The sequence below is a fragment of the Mauremys reevesii genome, linkage group 1 (genome assembly GCF_016161935.1).
Source record: "Mauremys reevesii isolate NIE-2019 linkage group 1, ASM1616193v1, whole genome shotgun sequence".
Lineage (NCBI taxonomy): Eukaryota > Metazoa > Chordata > Testudines > Geoemydidae > Mauremys > Mauremys reevesii.
Window position 1 is genome coordinate 127,571,392 of NC_052623.1, and position 18,217 is coordinate 127,589,608.

Below are 18,217 nucleotides of genomic sequence, written 5' to 3' on the forward strand. Positions count from 1 at the left end.
TTCATTGCTCTATGCTTCTTTTTTTCTTTATCATACTGCAGCATTTTGGTGTTAGAATTTTAAAATTAAATCTTCTTATTGTGCAGGCAGGATGTCCAGTTTTATTCTATCAAATGCCACAGAAACAAAGGGTACAATCCATTTTTCCTGATAGAAGCCAACAGTTCGTAAGAGGTTTGAGATGAGTGTGAGGATACAATTTGCCTAGAGAGTGCCTGAGGATCAAGACAACCTGACTTTCTACGGAATGAGTCTGTCAGCTGGCATCTTGCAGTAATTGCTTCCCATGGCAGGACCTTACCAGCCGAGGGAGGACTGCTCTCGTCAACCCAAGAATCAATTTCTACAAGAGCAGAATGATAATTGTTTGCTAAGGCTTGGGGAACTTGTTGCCAAGTCTGAAATGGGGGCTGGAGCTATGATTGGCACTCATTAACCTGGGATTTGGGTTTGATCATTTACCTTATTCAAAGGAAGGGGGGGGGAGCTCTTTTGTTTGGAGGAAACAAATGAGATCAACTACAGAATGGGAATCTGGATGTCAAGCCTGAAACCAAATAGCTAGCTTTATTCACTCAAATGGGACCAAATAGCATGCAATGTGAGGTGAGTTGCATGTTTTTCTTCAAGTATAAATAAATATCTCTTTGGAATTTTGTTCTGAAATATTCTATAGTTTGTTTGTTTTGTCCATTATGGTAACTAGATCATCACACTGACACCCTGAAGTTGTATCGCTTGGCTACATGAACAAAGAAAGAACTAAAAGACATGTCACAAATACAGAAGACTAATTTTAGGCTGCCATACACATAAAACAAGTTTTAACTTTCATATACCTTTATTGTCTATACTTGTAAATCCAGCCCACTACTACAAATATTTACTATGTCTGAGCATAGTCGTCTACAATCGTATCATCTGCCAGTGCTGAACACAGTTTGTCCTGGTGTAACTAACCCCCAAACTATGTTCAGTCCAGGATCAGTTATCATGATTGTTAATAATCCTGTTCAGACATGATAACATTTTGTAGTGCAGATCAGACACATGGGGGGAGATTTTATGGTAACAAAATCTCTGTCTTTGACCTTAATATTATTTTCCTATTTTCTGGTAGAATGCTACACTACTTCTTGATGCCTACAGGCTGGTACAACACGTTTTAGTTCTAGATTAGAACAATTTAACATAAATCTTTCTAACAGGTTTAAAGCAGGAGAAGGACTGGTTATGTGGTTAGGGCACAGATGTGTGCTTTAGGAGACCAGGGTTCAATTTCCTTGCTCTACAAAATTCTTGTGTGACCTCAAGCAAATCATATAGGGCTAGACTTTCAAAGGTAGTTTAGACACCTAGTGAGATTTTCAAGAGCACCCAAGAAATGTAGATGACTGAGTCCCATTTTCAACAATGTTTTAAAAAGTGTTAATTACGCAGTTTTGTGCCGCTGAAATCATCTGCATAGGGAATTTGAGGTCTATGGAAATGCATCCATTCAGACCTGACACTGAAGCCATATAGCACACTCAGTATGAATTAAAAGGTTGGAACTAACCACACTATTTTGTGTTGCAACTTAAAAACATATGCCCCCTATTTCATAACTCCAATTTCACTGAAACTCTGTTCCTATTACTCTTATATTCATATACACTGTTGACCTAACCTCTAGCATTACACTGTGACCCTGGAAATGTACCAACTTTTTAATTCTCTTGCTCATGGTTTGATCAAATCTTTTCATTTGCATTGTTTGCATGTGCTCTATTGCTCAACTTTCCATCTACATTTCATATAAATTTAAAATACAGTAATCAGAGCTGTCTGAACTGGCCTGCTTGAACCAAGAAAGTTATGTGATGGGCCTTGGTGCAATTTCAAACCCACAAACCACTCATGATTTGCTCTAGGTTTTTTTTCCAGTCTACAAAATTTACCACACCGCACCACACCTTAAGCAGGAGGGACGTTGTCCAGGCTTGCCAGAGGAAGAGTAGCAGCGAGGAAAGCTTGCAAAGTGGCAAGCCCAAATGAGAGAGGCCCTTTCTCTACACAGTAGGTGAGGCAGCACCCAACCTCCCTTCCCTTCAGGTGGCAAAATACCAGGTTTGGGCAGGATCTGCTGTGGACATCATGCTAGCTGCTCCTTTTAAGGGGAGCTGGGAAGGAAATTTTCCCTCACCACCAGATTGGCCTAAGTGGAGTTGGGGGCTTTCACCTTCCTCACAGTGGGTTCAGGGAGGGCTTGTTATGGTGAGGAGAAAAGGGGGTTAGGCTGTATGTCACGACTCATTATGTGAGTGTGGGGCGGATGTCCACTGCAGGTACTCCATAGGCATCCAGTGACCAGATAATGGCTTGGTAAAGGACTTTAAAAGGAGGTGTTGGTTAAAGGAACAGAATGGGGGGAGGAGGTTTGGGGCTCCTATGGATGGTACAGCAGAGAGCCAATCCCCCTTTCTTCTAGTGCACCTTAACCCTCTTATGGGAGGCGGGGGGAGCGTGAATGATAAGACCCAGCCATGGGTTGGCTGGGAGACCTGGATGGAAAATGAAGTGGGACTGGTAGAAGCCCCTACGTAGTTATTGAATGAACATGGAGTTGTCTGCACTGTACACTTGTATCTGCTGGGTAGTCCCAGACATCTAATAGTAAAGTTGTAGCCTGATTAAATGCATATCAAGTGTCTCCTGTCCTTCTTTTGGTAGAGCCGGATACTTGCATAGTAGCTTATTGAGATTTTTTTTATATTAGGATAGTTTTTAATTTTATCAGGTTGTGATTCATGATGAATTTTGAGTTCAAATCTGATTCATTGACATAAATCACATGATGGAGGTCCTGTGGAACTTCTCCCCTTTCCTGTGCGCAGTGGTGGCTAGAGACTCCAATGGTGGATGAGGCACATACATTTAGGGAGCTAGATTAGCTAGTCAACTCAGCTAAGCAGAAGGCAGCTTGACTTGCTTTCTAGAGAAAGAGGCTGCATTTACTTGACCTCTGAAAATTCAGCTTAAAAATAATTGTTCTAGCCCCTTTGTCCTTCTGCGTCTAGTAGGCAGTGGCCAATTATACCACCAGTTTTTTGGAATTCCCCAGTTATCATGCACTGCTTCATTATGTATGTTTGAGCTCATGTGATAATTATATCTCAATTTGATATTATGGAAATTAATTTTCTCTTCTAAACATTCTATTGTTGCATCAGAACTGCATCTTAGTCCCAATTCCAGTGATGCAGCAAGTTAGCATGAATGGACATGAAGTCACTGAACCCAAGCCTTGCCTATGGACTCAATAAGCTTCAATCATGAAACCCAGCTTTGTTAGAACGGTTAATCTTTCTGAGTGTCACATCCAGCAAATCCATTTAAATTAATCTCACACCAAAAAAAAATAAAATCATAGCCCCCTTGCTAGCCAGTCCTGGAAAGAGTCACAAATCTTAAACCAAAAGTTCATATTATTTAAGGAAGAAGGCTTTCAGTCTAAATCATACTGTCTGTCTCTCAGTACCTGGACAACCAAATGATGCAATGGTTTTTAAACAAACAATACTTTCTTATGTATTTACCCATATGTCATTTTCTACTCCCTCTGATTAGATCAATATGTTACTTCACATAGGATTCTGAAGATGACTGATTGTTGTTCCTTACTGTGGCAAGAAAGACTCACACTTGAATTCTTCTCAACGTGCATTCAATGCTTCAGATAGTTTACATCAAACAATTAATGCAAAGTTTCCTTTTGATTTGAGAGATGTATTTGATACTTAGTGCACTAGACCCAACATTTTCAAACTTGGATCCTTGAAGCTAGGTACTTAAAATCACATATAGATGCCTAAATGATTATCTTCAAAGGCATTATGCACCTGCAGCTCCTACTGAAGTCCAGTGCCTAAGCAGGGATTCAGGCACCTAACTGTAGGATCTAGACCCACAAAAAGATTTAGGCACCCAAATCCACAAAGAATTTGATGACTTTAGGGGCCTAAGTCCACAATTTAGATCCTCAAAACCACCACTCAGCTGTTGCCTACCCCACAGTTGCCTGAATTCCTTATACAACTAAGTTTCCACCAGTATAGTCACCGTGGCACCTGAAAATCTGCCTATGAGCATGCATAGAGCCACCTAAATCCTGACACCCATTTCTTGTCAAAGCCCAGTGAGCTCCTTAAACTAGACACTCTCCTGCCTATCTCGCCTGCAGGTCCCAATCCACGAGGCATTCTCAGAGACTGCCTAATGGGCAGGAGGAGGAGGTGGTGGTTCTATTTATACAATTGTAAAGAAAGAAAATGTTCTCATGGAATGCAAACTTCTGGCAGCTGAAAAAAATATTTAACCCCCAGAAAATCAGTGTTATCTTACTCCTCGTGGACAAAAGTGTGCAGTGCAGAAGGAAAGGGTATATGAATGTATATCATCCTTCACTGCAGCCAGTGAAATGGATCAGCTTCTGTTGGATATCACTATGACCATATTCCCCTGAGCTACAGGAGACACTGTATCTACACCACATGACATATGGGTTAATGTCACAATTTAGCCTCAAATTAACGTCATATAGGTCAACATTTTCAAATTTGGGAATCTCCCTACTTAGCATGCTGGCTTTTGCGAATCCCATTCTTGGGTCAAACTCTCCTCATGCATTGTATGCATAACTGGGTGCATAACTCAGGGTTGTGGATTTCCTTAGGTGGCAAGGCACCTAAAGTTAGGCACTGCAATAGTGATTCTAAAGCACCCTTTGTGAACCAAACCAAATAGTTATGCAAGAGCCTATTTATGTTTCCAAATTTTGCATATGTGACTATGGATAGTTAACCTAATTGACTTACCTGCCATAGCTAATTTCTGTCTTGTCATTCTCACTGATACCTATCCCCATTGGTATAGGCCATCAGCAGGGTAATATTGTAAGGACTGTAAAATAAAATAATATAGGAAGGACCAGGCATATAATTATTTGTAAATGGCAATGGTCATCAAGAATTTTCAGGATAAAAAACAGTCTCCGGAGCTTCCGTTTTCAGGCTGCTTACTATCAGTTAGATTCTGCTCCTGTTATTTAAATTGAACAGTACCTTAATCTTCAGTACTCCTGTTCAGAGCAAAGTACTATTCATTCTGAGTAATGGGAACAGAATCAGATCCTGCGTGACTAATTACATTCACATAACAAGCATGCTGGAAGCTATGGAGTAATACTACATCTACCCATTTTCCCCCTGCCCCCATCACTTGCACAGGGACTCTGTCTCTGTGACATCTACCCAGCCTGCACCTGGCCCACCCACAACATCACCTCTAGTCCAGCCTCTGTTTGCCACACAGAGGGTGTGGCAGCTCTTCTGTAAGGCTATTGTACCAGTGTTTCCCCATCCCAAGGCATAAGTAGTGCAGAGCCCTGCACCCCTTGGCCTTCCACATTGGTGTGAAATCACCCACCGTGTGGTCCCCAGGATTAGTCAGAAAAAATGTTGTATTTCATTTTTAAAAAACAAAAAGTCAGACACTTCGGATACAAAGTATGTGAAGAGTATTCAATGTTTGGGAAAGGTTTATTCCAGTCTATTTCACTGGAAGGCTGCCAGAGGCAGCTTGGAGCCTGTGGGGGGGAAAGTGTTTATTGTGGTCAGTGTGGTAATATCAGAGGCAGCAGGAGCAGAGCAGGATGGAGCTGCAGCAGAAACAACTTGATTGTAGAAAGTGCAAAAGTCAAAATAATCAGCCTGTGAGAAGTCCAGAGTGAGACGGATACAGTTGGTCTTTGGAAAAACTGGGAGCTAATTTAATGAGCTTGGTGGCTGTGAAACAATTTAGCTGTGGCATGGCCTTTGTGCCAGAAACATATAAAGAGGACATGGTGCCCCATCCGAGTACCAAAACAGAGGCTTAAAACATTGACATTTCTGTCTTCTCTTCTTATATCAAACCTGCATAGTGTGGCAAACCTGTGCCCTCTTCATACAAACCATACGTGCCCCACGAAATGGTCTTAATGCTGTTTTTCTGCTTCCTTGTAATTTCTTATTTTTGTCTTATTTTCCTCTTTCACAATGGAAAAAAAAAAGGTTAGATTAGAAAACTTCAATTAAGCCTTTAAAAAGACCATCTGCTGAATGCTGACTGGGGTTTCATGTAAACAAAATGCCTGCGCTGGTTACAAACAAATGATCTTATCTATTGTATTGTGTTACAAATTAAAATTAGATTAAGCCACCTACATGGTACCTCCGCTGAATCTTAAATTTCTTATGGAAACTGAATGTTTGCTGCAAGTATTCATTCGGCCTGATGAGAGCCTCATTATTTTTGTACCAGCAGTACACACTGGGTATAGCATAATCAAAGCCTGGGGGTACGTATTAATTATCCTTTTGAATAGTGATGAAATTTTAAAAAGATCTCCTTTAGGCTCACATCATCAGCAGATGAAACAAAGCTTTGCACAGCTTGTGAGCAGTGGCTCACATGTGTTTTTACATCTGTTCAGGATATTTCAATTTGAAGCGCAACAAGCCAAGTCTGGGATTAAAGACCAGGATAAAAAAAAAATCTGCAACAACAAACAGGCCACACCCCTTCCCATCTAAAAGGGGGGGGGAGGGGGGAATTAACTTGTTAAAAATGCACAATTCCAATGTTTTGTATTAGTGTTATTTAAAAGAGGGATTTAACATTTAGAGTCTGTCATGTTGTCTACGTGCCAGGGCTGATTAACTGGTCACCTGTTATTGTTCCTTGATTGTTGCATATAGCAAGATTCCAGTTCTGTGCTATTAGCACTAGATGTGATCATGCTAGCGCACTGCTGTTTTCCTCTTTATTATACATTACATTAGAATTAAAGGGAAAGGAAGCTTAGCTCTTCTGAATTTGTGCAGATCAGTGTTTTTCCAGCTTACAACAAGAATGAACAAATGATTGGGAGAGAGCAGAGCCCCTTTGTCGATAGACTTTTATTATCCTCTCTGAATTATGTTACAATTACATGGTAATTGCTTTGAATGAATATGAATGCATCAGATACAAATATTTTAGTTGGGCAATGTAGAAGCTGTGAGTGACAGAGAGCAACAAAATGCATGATTTAACTCCTACTGCTGTGATGGGGAAAAAACCTAACTGTTCACTAAGGATTGAGATGTGTCAGCCTTATCTTTGAATCTCCTGTTTGTTTTGAGTGTGTGATACAATCATAGGGCCAAATTCTGCAATGGTAATGTAGACAAGTTCCACTGAAGGGAGCTTTGCCTCTATAAGGACTGCAGGATCAAACTGATAATATTTACAAGTCTAAATGTCCATTTTTTTTGTTTTCATTCCATTTCTTTCTCTCTCTCTTTATCACTTGAGAAAGGTGTAAATACCATTAGAGCCAAATTTTAATGAGGAATAAGTAGGTAGAATTAATGGAGTTCCATCTGCTTACACTAGATCTGAATTTGGATCATAATATTTACCTATGATGTTAAAAGGTTCATTTACTTTTGGACAATACATAGGGCCAAATTCTACTCTTGCATACACATGTACAGTTCTCAACAGAAGTCTCATGATTCTTCCCATGGAGTTAACACGATAAGTTAATTTTTACTCATTGACTTGAACAAAGATTGTACACATACATGAAGGTAAAATTTGCCTTTAAGCCTGGAAAGAATACCTTCGAGCTCTTATGATATCAAAAGTATTTTGAAAAGGTGCACAGTAACACACAAACCACCAGGAGCCTGTAAATATATTCTTTGAAATGCACAGTTCTTCAGTACGTTAGAATGTTTTGAAGCTGTGTAATATTTATAAAATTTTTTAAAGGTACATATAAGTCACCTGGTGGATTGGGCAAAAAGGAACCATTGCACTCCGGAGGGTAAAAATATCTATATACATGATGCAAACAAACAAAAAGCATCTTAGTAATAACAGTGGACCATTTCAAGCCATCATGCTAATCTCTGTTAGTGTATATTTTAAAATGAGCAGGATTATTGGAATCATTTGATTGGAATCGGAACCTCGTTACCAGCTGCTGAAATACTGTGCCCTAAACTTAGGGCAAGCTGCTTTGGTATGTGCGTGAATCTCTTGTTAAAGTGAGTGGAAGCCTCACAAGCATCTGAGGACAGAATTTTGCTCACAGGTTGAAATCTCAGGGCTTTCTCCTGTTCCCATTGGTGTCACTGGTTGTTTTGCCCGAGTAAGGATTGAAAGGAGCAAGCCCTTATTTAGTTATGATATATTTTTCATGCAAAGAATGAATGCTGCTATTATTAAACATTAACAATGCTAATGAGTGGAATAACATACTCCAAATTGTGTGGCTATAGTGAGAGAACAGCTGTTGGTGTTTTTGCCTAGGTGCTGCAAGTCCTATCATTTACTGTTCTTCACAAGATCCATAGCATGAGCCATAAGAATACATGCTTAAAAACATGATTAAAAATAGTTACAACATATGGATAGTAGCTAATCTGCAAACATGAATAAAAGCTAAACTATTTATTTTTTTAAAATGTAGCACGGCTTATATAAAGCCTGTAGCATTTGAATAATGAAACTTTTTCTGAGTTAGAAATGACAGTGTTAAAAACTGCTTTCCTGTAAAATAAAGTGACCAAAAGTATTTTTTTTTCATATTTATAAAATAGTGCTTGCAGGCTGACACTTTGCATGCCAAGTTTCAGCCTAAAGCGAATTTTAACAGCTGACTTATAAACCCCTAAAAATAGGGTTTTGTAATGGAAGTGCTGACACAACTTTATCTATCACAGTGAGAATAGCACAGCTATAATTAAAAGCACATAGTGTACTTTGTCTTTGACTAACATAAATAGCTACCAGGATAGCTTGCAATACAGTTTCTTCATGTTACATTGACTGCAGGACAAGGATAAGCTAATTTTTATTTATGCCCACTGCTGTGAATTATTAAAAGTTAGTGTCCATTAATTTCTCCACATACTGATATGCACACACCCCTAAAAATCCCTACAAAGTGGAGGACACAATCCAGCAATTGGAATAGACCATGACACTATTTTAGCACAATATTGAGGCAGAACAGGGTTGGTTTACCTATCCAAATGATAAATTAGAGGTTCAGTTGGCTCCAATTGAAATTAAAATGAATGCCCATTGACTAGTCAAAGTCTTTGGAGTAAAGAAGCCATAAAAATACAAAGCACTGTTGTTGTTTTGCAGTGACAATTTTTCTAAAATTATATTTTACTCGATAAGTGCTATGTAATTAAACCGAAATGACCAATTTTGATTTCCCAACACATTTCTTCTTTCTTGTTTCTCCTTCCCTCCCACCATCTACTATGCGTATATGTCCCTAGCCTCTTCCCTGGGAGTTCACTTCTCCCTTCCTCTACCTCACTCTACTTTGCAGGCCTCTCCCCATTTGTCTCCTTCCCCGTAAGTGCTTCCAGTATTTATCAGGTATAGACTCTGTATTCCTTGCACATCTAAAATTCCCATTGAAATCATTGAGCATCAGGGGAAGCAGCATCAGGCTTTTTGTGCCTGTCTCTACTCCCCCTTTTCTGGGAGGCTTTGCAGGTATAAATTAGGCAGTAAAACAAATGTAAAATCCAAGGCCCTCATTCTGCAAACACTACATACATTAATAGCTTTACATGAGTTACTGTTCACTTGCATAAGTGTTTGCAGGATCTGGCCCCTATGTTATAAAGTACTTTTGATTCAACTATTTGGCAGAGACTGAGTAGAAATTGTGCCTGTCCGACATGAAAATACCTCTGTGAGCCACTGGTAGACACTGCCATTTTCCAAAAGCAAAAAAGTGGGTTTTAAAAGACAATTCTTCCAGGAAAGAACATGCTCCCAACAGAACATACCCAAGCTGGATACAAGGGGGCTGATCCTCAGCTGGTGTAAACTGTCACAGCTCCATTAAACTGCCCCAAGGATTTTTGGAGAAGGATTTAAGAGAGTGAAATGGGAGATACAGGAAGAAAGGACAACTTCCTAACCAGGATACAATAAAAGGTGGAAAATAGATAATAAAGAAAGAATAAAATAGATAATCAAAGACAGCCAAACATTTTTGGATGAAAAACACCCTTTTTCTAAATGAAATATTTTGTGGAAAACATTGTTTCTTTCTAAATGTCCTGGTTTTTTTAAATTAAAAACAAAAAAAAATGAAAATTATGGAAGGGTTAAAGATCGAAAACAAATATTTTTCAGTTCATACTAAAAAAAGTTTGTTTGTTTTGTAGTTAAACAGGAAAATGTTTCACTTCTTTTGAAATTTTTCATTGGAAAATATTTACCAATCCAGTCTAGTGGAAAATAAATATGAAAAAAATTAATTGACAGAGGCGTGTTTTATTGCTTATAGTTTAATTTGTCTACAGATCCTTTGGGGATTTTTTTAGGGGCATAATTCTTTTCTTTTATTCCTAATAATATTTATACAGGATAATGCTAAAAATGCAATTTATGCTGGGACATCTCTTTTCAGGTGGCTTCGGTGCTTGTATTTCGGCCTCATGCCTAACACAACCCACCCAAGGCACAGCAATATCCCAATATAACACAAACTTGGTCATGTCTTGTTGCTTAAATAACACAATAAGGAAATTAAAAGGCTTGCTGGATATGATTTTCATTGTTATGGAATATGTAGCCCTGAAGATTTTTTTTTTTTTTTAGTACCTATGGCTGAAAAAAAATCCTCTGACTAAACTTCTTTTGATATTAATACAAAATACTTACCCTTGTCCATCTTCACAGATCTCAGATCATGCAGCAGTATAAGCACTTTCATATTTGTCGTAATGTGATACAGCAATAGTGTGCCATTTGTCAGTTCTAAGGCTGGATCAGTGTAAGTTTAATGCCCTCTACTGGGAGAATCAATAGGTTAAGTGATTTATCTTCAGATCTCTAATCACTAGTGTTGGAGCCTTAGAGATGTGGTTACTGCAGACTTAAAAATAAAAAGCGTTACTTAATTCACCAATGTAGTCCTTTCACCAAAATATAATGGGGGTGGAAAGAGAACAAGGCTCTAATTAATACCAAAATTCGTTCATGAAACTGCAGTGCCAGTAGCAACAAGAAAAGAATCAAGAGCACAGGATGCAGCTCCAAAACCATACTGTTTTAATGCAAAAGCATTCAGAAATACTGAATAAAGCCTGAACCCTCAACATATCACTCATGGGCAGAATCCTGTCCATGTATGGAGCCCCACTGACCTCACTGGGGGTCTGCAGGAGTGCAGGAGTCTGAACATATGCAACAAGCGGTAGCATTGTGATATTATTGTGCAAGTACTTTGTATGGTATCGATACTCATTGACTGAATATAACACTTCTGTCTGATTCCTTGAAAAAAATGTTGGTTACACTTAGGAGTTTGCTTAGTAAATTCAGCTTTAGAAATGTGCAAACAACCAATTTTTCAGTTTGGGAACAGAATCAAATAATCAAGAAAAAATTAAATTCAGGCCACTCTGAAATTATTATTTTTTTCAAATTTTGGCAAACCAAAGAACTCAGATCTTTTTTGTTTCAGGTTGAATGAAATGCTTTTTTTGACCCAAAGGAAAATGTTTTGGCTTTGAGGGATTTTTCTCTTTTCTTTAAATAAAATTGAATTTAAAAAATTAAAATTTGAAATTAAAAGTTGTTTAGAATAAGAAAAATGTAAAGACTTGGTTTTGAAAATGTCAGAACAAAACATTTCAGATTATATTTTTCTGAAACAATTTAGCAAATTCAAAAAATTTGCAAAATATTTCAGTCAACTCAAATTTGCAGTTTTGGGCAAAAAAGTTTTGTCTGACAAATTTGACCCACATGATAGCCAGCAATAAAAAAATCTGCATTCAGTGGCTGGTGTAGGCAACACAATTGCATAGTGATCTCTGTATTGACATTCAGGACCTTCTTATATTCATTCCCAATTTGTCCTTCACTCCCCAGGCCAGGAAAGGTAAATAAAGTTGGGAAGGCTGACTGATGGGTTAGTTCCTAAAGGGAAAAAGTGGCTCCCATAATTTAGCAATGACCCTACCGAATAAGAGCCATGGTGGTCAATGAGGGGTGTTCATTCAAATCCTTTAGCTGGGAGAAGGATGATTGTATGGCATATCAGAAGGCCACATAAATGGAAGAAAAACATATGATAGGAAAAAAGGGAATACAAAAAATGGGACAAGAGTTTCTTACACATTGAGAAAGGCAGTGCAGCTTCACCTTTGCATCTTCACTCTTCACCTTGCAATGAATTCAATGGGAGTTTTGCATGCGAAAGGTCTGTGGAATCTTTTTTTCCAAAACAGATTAACATCAGGAACCATTAAGAAGGAGACAACAGATGAGAAATTTTCCTTGTGGAATTTTCTGCTAAATTGTTTAATCAACTGGGGGAGGGGAAAGGAGTTGCCTTCTGATTCTGGAAAAGGGTGTGGGTCCCACAGAGAAACCTTAGGAATTCCTCTAGGATCTGAATGGATTCTGAGAGCCCATTTAAACAGGAAAATCCAGCCTTTGCACTGACTCCCTCCCTAAGTCAGCGCACTGTGCTATGTAATGTCTAGGCACTACTGGGTGGGATACAGAAACTGTTTCCACTTTACCTCTGAATTTGATCACTTGCATGGTATTAAATTAAACCCATAATGATCTGAGTGGCTATTTTGTGCTTTAATTCCCTTTGCTTTTCCACAGCGGTAATTACATAAGAAAGAAAAAGAGTCAGATATAATTGATTGAACTGATTCCAGAAGAAAATGTTGCTCCTGTTCCTCTTTTGCTGTATTTGGTGTTAAAAATAGATCTGGATGAATACTGCCAAAAACAATTCTATGAATATTCCTTTGATATTTTTTTAATGGATTAACTTCAGCTGTGTTCTTTGCCCTTTTGTGTGCACTTTCCATGAACATTTAAACAATCTAGTTTGTTCATGCAAAGAAAACATGAAGCTTGTATGTTTGAATCGTCACAAAAAGTGAAGATGAAATTGGTTTCTATGAGCATTCATACCAGATACATGTTTACAAGGTTTATGCATATCCAATAAGAGAACAAGAATGGTGCCATGTGACATATGTGACCAATCAAAACTGAGAATATGGTTCAAATTCACAACAGATTTTAGGGACATATCTATTAGAACTGCTAAAAAATATTTTTTTCAAAATTTTGATTTATTTTAACAAAAATATTTGCTGATTTTCAACCAGGTTATAGAAAAATTGATTTGTTTTTGAAAATTAGAAATTTTGACTTTTATATTTTTGACCAGCTGCACTATTTAGACATCATGTTTTCATGACTGGTGTGTAGTGAATACTTATTTGAATACTTGGTGTTTGGGATTGAGTGTGATTGTCACATGGTATGGCTTCTGTTCCCCCATTGGAGAACATAACCTTTAGAAACAGAGGAAGTGACTGAAGAAAACATTGAGATGTAGGAAACACAATAGTAAAATAGAGAAAAAAAGGAAATGAGCTGGCCTAAGGAAATTTTGAGACATTTAAAATTTTTTACTGTCCTGTTTTGCTCAAGACATAGTTAACAATATAACTGAGCCCCAGATTAAAAAGTAGTTGGTTCCTTGCACAGTGGGGGGAGGGATATTATTGATACCCTAAAGCATTAAAAAATCATGAGTCAGGCCATATTAAATAACATGTGATCTTTAAAAATAATAAATTTTAGGTTCAGTTTATTTGTCTTCTGGTTTGTGAGCTGCTAAAGTATAGTCAAGTCATGTTTTCAAGCTTTGCTTATGAATTATGAAGGCCAGAAACTTACCTATAAAATATGAAAGCTGGGTTTTTTTTCATAATCCTATGAATCCAGGACCTGGGGCTTTGATAAAAACACCAGATCATGTGAGATAAAATCATGACAGCTGGTAGCACTGAGGAATGTGTCTGCAATGTGGAATGTTGTATGAGCCCTAGAATCCCAGCACATCTGCAACTGGCTGGAATGTTGGTGGGCAAAGCCAAGGCACTACCCCTTCCTTGTTGCTGCTCATTCTCATCCGTATGAGCAGGGGTGGAGATATACAACCTTGTAGAGGTTGCTTTTTTTCCTCCCACCCCATGCAGCTACTACTGTTCTGGGTAGGCAGCACAGAGGGGGAAAAGGAGGGTCTCATATGTTCACTTCATCCACTGAATGGGCATGTAGGATGGGTCACACTCTAGTCTTACAATCACTTGACTGACAGTTATTTCCAAAATGAAAGTGTGGCACAAAATGGTTACATGAATGTTTTCAGAAAAGTGAACAAAAAAGGGAGACCAAACATAGTCAGATCAAATCATGTCTGCAATTTAGAAGTGATTGCTATCTTTGTCTGTCTGTCTGTCTAGGACCTCATTACCACAGTATCTGACCTATGGGCTTATAGTGCTTTTGAGGCCAACGGGAAATACTGCCATATCATAGCCGCAATCTAAATAAGCATGGAAAACAATTGTTATTTCAGGTGGTGAGATTCCCTGGAGAAAATAACTTTAATTAATTTATTTTTCTAATTCATAAAAATGCGCCCAAGCTGACCTCTAGGCACACATGCAAAAACTGTAAAATCAGATTCCTTCATTAATGAATGGACACCATGTCAACTAATATGGGTGCAGGGAAGGGAAAAAAAAACCTCCTCCCCAAATACAAGCAAAACTCAAACCACCTCTCAGAAATAGCCTTTGTAAATAGATAGATCTGGCAACATGCCTTGAAATTCATCAGTCTTGGATGACGGAGAAAATGGATTCCATTGTTGAGAGGTCACTGGCCATATACACTGCCACTCTTTTTTTTTTTTAATTTGATTTTTTAGCCATATGTAGTCAGTTTTTTTCTTCCCTTAATCTTACTTCCTTTTCTCCATAATTTAAATACAAAATAATAACATTTTGAAAAGTTGATTGGAGAAGCAGTGTGGTCTACTGGAAAATGTGCAAGGAACTTTTGGTAAAAGGATAACTGCTGCTTTATTCAATTACTAACAGAGGGTGGGGAGAGGCAGGGAACACCCACTAATGAAACCAAGGAAGAGATAGAGCCTGGCTCCAACCCATAATACTCTGAGTAACCAAGTTAACCCCTTTACTATCGCACTGGACTGAGAAATTGAGTCAGGAGACCTGGATTCTATTCTGCTTTCACAGGTGTGTTTGCATCAGAGCCAAAATGCAGGGAAAGTGTGGGTTCAGAGACATACCATTACAACAGCTAGCACCAATCAGAGCAGGGTCCCATGATGCTAGGCCCTGTACAAACACAGAGTAAGACAGTCACTACCGTGAAAACTCACATTACTTCCATTTTCATTTGTCTTGCCTTGTGATGGCCAACTGTCCTTGGAGAGAAATATCATTTTCAGCGTATGGTTTCTTATTTTTATCCACATGAAACTGGCCATTCTGTAAGATACAGCTCTGCAGTGTGCATATTGAACTAATGCTTGATGGAGCATATGAGAGAACAATGAGTCGCTCACCAAACAACTGAGACCTAGGCTGAGGAGTTACCCCATAAGGTCATTTCAAAACTGGACTTGGAAAAAAAATGCTTTAAGGCCTGGGCTGCACTGTGCTAACACCGGTTCAACAGCACTGGTGCAAGCTACATTGGTAGTCCTCCTATGGCCAAACTCCTAGTTGCTGCCAACATTTTAACACTGTGTCATGGAACCCTGCTCCAAGCAGGCCTAACAGAGAGTGTTAAGACTGCCAGATGCTGGCTACACTAGAGCTCCCAAAATTACTAACACCAGGGTAGCTGAACCAGCATTAGCAACAGTGGGGATTTATTAGAGGCGGCATAAGAAAGAGAGAGGTGATGGGTGAAGTGATCCATATGGACCCAGTCTATCTCCCATTGAAATCCACTGCAAAATTCCCATTGATATCATTCAGATCAGGTCCTGTATACTTATCTCACAGAGGTCTCAGAGCCTTAAATAAAAAGTGCTATAGAAGTTCAAATTATTATTATTATTATTTCATCAGCAACTGTGGATTTTCTATTAGTACCTTCTTGTTTTGCATTAGAAAATAATGTAGCATGGCATACTTTATAAATAAACATATTTGAACATGATGGAATTTCAGCTGCTATGTGAGCCAATTTTTCAATATTAAGAAAGAAAGTTTGTGTCTGGGCTTCCCATATAAACCCCTATTTATAACCCTGTGGGGAAAAAATATCCTTTGGGGCTGAAACCTAGTATACAAGTTTGAACAGACCAGGTTCTGTTCAACCTAGAGAGTTTCTGCTGAGATGACTGCAGATCAGTGCAAAATTTCTTTAAATTTTTAGGCTAGGAGGAAATCTGTTTTTCCCTACAATTCTGCTAAAAAAGATCTGAGATATTTTTTTCTGATTGTTGTTGTTGCCAAGGAACAAAACACACAATGGGTTTATGTAGTTCATTTTTTCTTACATCTCTTTTAAAAAGAATTTTTAAAAAGTCTAACTTGACAAAATTTATGGCCTTTGTATTTGCATATGGGTGCGGTGGACCCCAGCTCCAGGATTGTGTAATCATATGCTTACCACACGGACAGCTAACTATTTATGCTGTACTATCTCTCTGATCTTGTATTAGCTTTCACACCCTTAGTACCGTTCCCAGACCTGAGGAAGAGCTCTATGTAACACAAAAGCTTGTCTCCCTCCCCAACAGAAGTTGGTCCAATAAAAAAAATTACCTCACTCACACCGTCTCTCTAATATCTGGGACTGACACAGTTACAACAACACTGCATACAACATTGACAGCATGGCATAGTAACTGTTCCGAAAGAGAGAGAGAGATTTTATCTGTTATTTATATTTATCCCAAAATAAACATTTTTTAAAAAAAAAACTAGCAACATTTGGAACTTAGTCCATCTCAGTGTCTTTTGCTACTTGTTTATTAATAACTGAGAGACTGGTATCGACAATCACGTTTTTCAGCAGTTGAACATGTTATCTGTTGCGCATGGGGACAAAAAGCATCCTCAAACATTCATATGCATTCATATGACCTGAATTTGCAGCTGCACATCAAGTAAGTGCATGTATAAAGCAAAAGTCGTCTTGTGTGCACAAATGCGAGTGCATGCATACAAATTGTTTCTGCCTTAAAAAAGAGCTTTCATAATGGCTGCTGTGCAGGTGTAGTGAAGGTATCACAGTATTTAAGGGTTTAAGGGTTGAACGCAAGAAAGGAACTCTACTGAATCAAGATTCCCCACAGATTTCACTGGGACTGGACTGGCACATTGCTAATGCTTCTCAGTTTCCTGTGCACTTCCACGGAAGCCAAATTGATTTGGAAAGAGAGGATCCAGTTGGAGTATGAAGACATCTGTAATCTACTAACATAATATAACCTGAGGACATGTATGCCCTAAAACTATATTAAATTAATATAGAGCAAAGAAATGCACCAGTAACAGGACAGTATATTTCCAGTACCAGCTGAGATCCAATAAATCTGTTCAGTACATGCCACAGTGCCTTAATAGTACTGGAAGAGATGCAGGATGTTTTCCCCATCATAGTACACTTCTTTGCTGTGCATCACATTGTAAACACTCTTTTAAGGATAGTGGTTTGGTTTTGCATAGATAAGTAATTTTTGTGCCATGTGTCTGTAAATACATCATACTGTGTATACTACTAATGTGCTACAGAAATCTCAGCCTATTCTAGCTCCCCTCTTCTATCGTGTTAGCATCTGTTTGTGGTAGGCTGAGATGATGAGGTGCTAATATGATACAGTGAAGGAAGTATAATCCCTGAACATTTTTGTGTCACATTTGTATAATATACTACACTGATCTGACCAGACTTTCATGTGCTAGTACCCTAAGAATGCTATTCCAGCTCCCCGCTCATCAGTGCCTTTGAACATTCGTGAGTGATTTCCTGTACATATTCCATGTAAGAATGTGCACACATTCTTTTCCTGGTCAACAAAGGAGGGTTTTCTATGGCTATTTGTTTTCAGAGTAATGACATTCAAAAGCGAATTGCACTAAAGAGGGAAATGTGTTCAGTGTTGTTCTTTTTTCCTCTGGGTCAGAGGTAGAAGAAATAAAAGGTGCAGACTCTCCAATATCCTCAAACATCCATTCAAAAGGCTTTGTGCAGCTGTCGGGAGCAGATTTTTTTTAAATGTTAGATATGAATCTAC

General features: G+C 38.5%; 1 long non-coding RNA gene across 2 annotated transcripts in view; it reads left to right on the plus strand.

Annotated features, from left to right (window-relative positions):
• The window catches only part of LOC120384423, a 57,911-nt gene that overhangs the window by 13,328 nt on the left and 26,366 nt on the right, over positions 1–18,217 (plus strand). For both annotated transcript variants that reach the window (XR_005588877.1, XR_005588878.1), the window contains exons 2-3: positions 87–606; positions 1,914–2,062. This is a non-coding gene — a long non-coding RNA (uncharacterized LOC120384423). The remainder of the gene's footprint in view (positions 1–86; positions 607–1,913; positions 2,063–18,217) is intronic.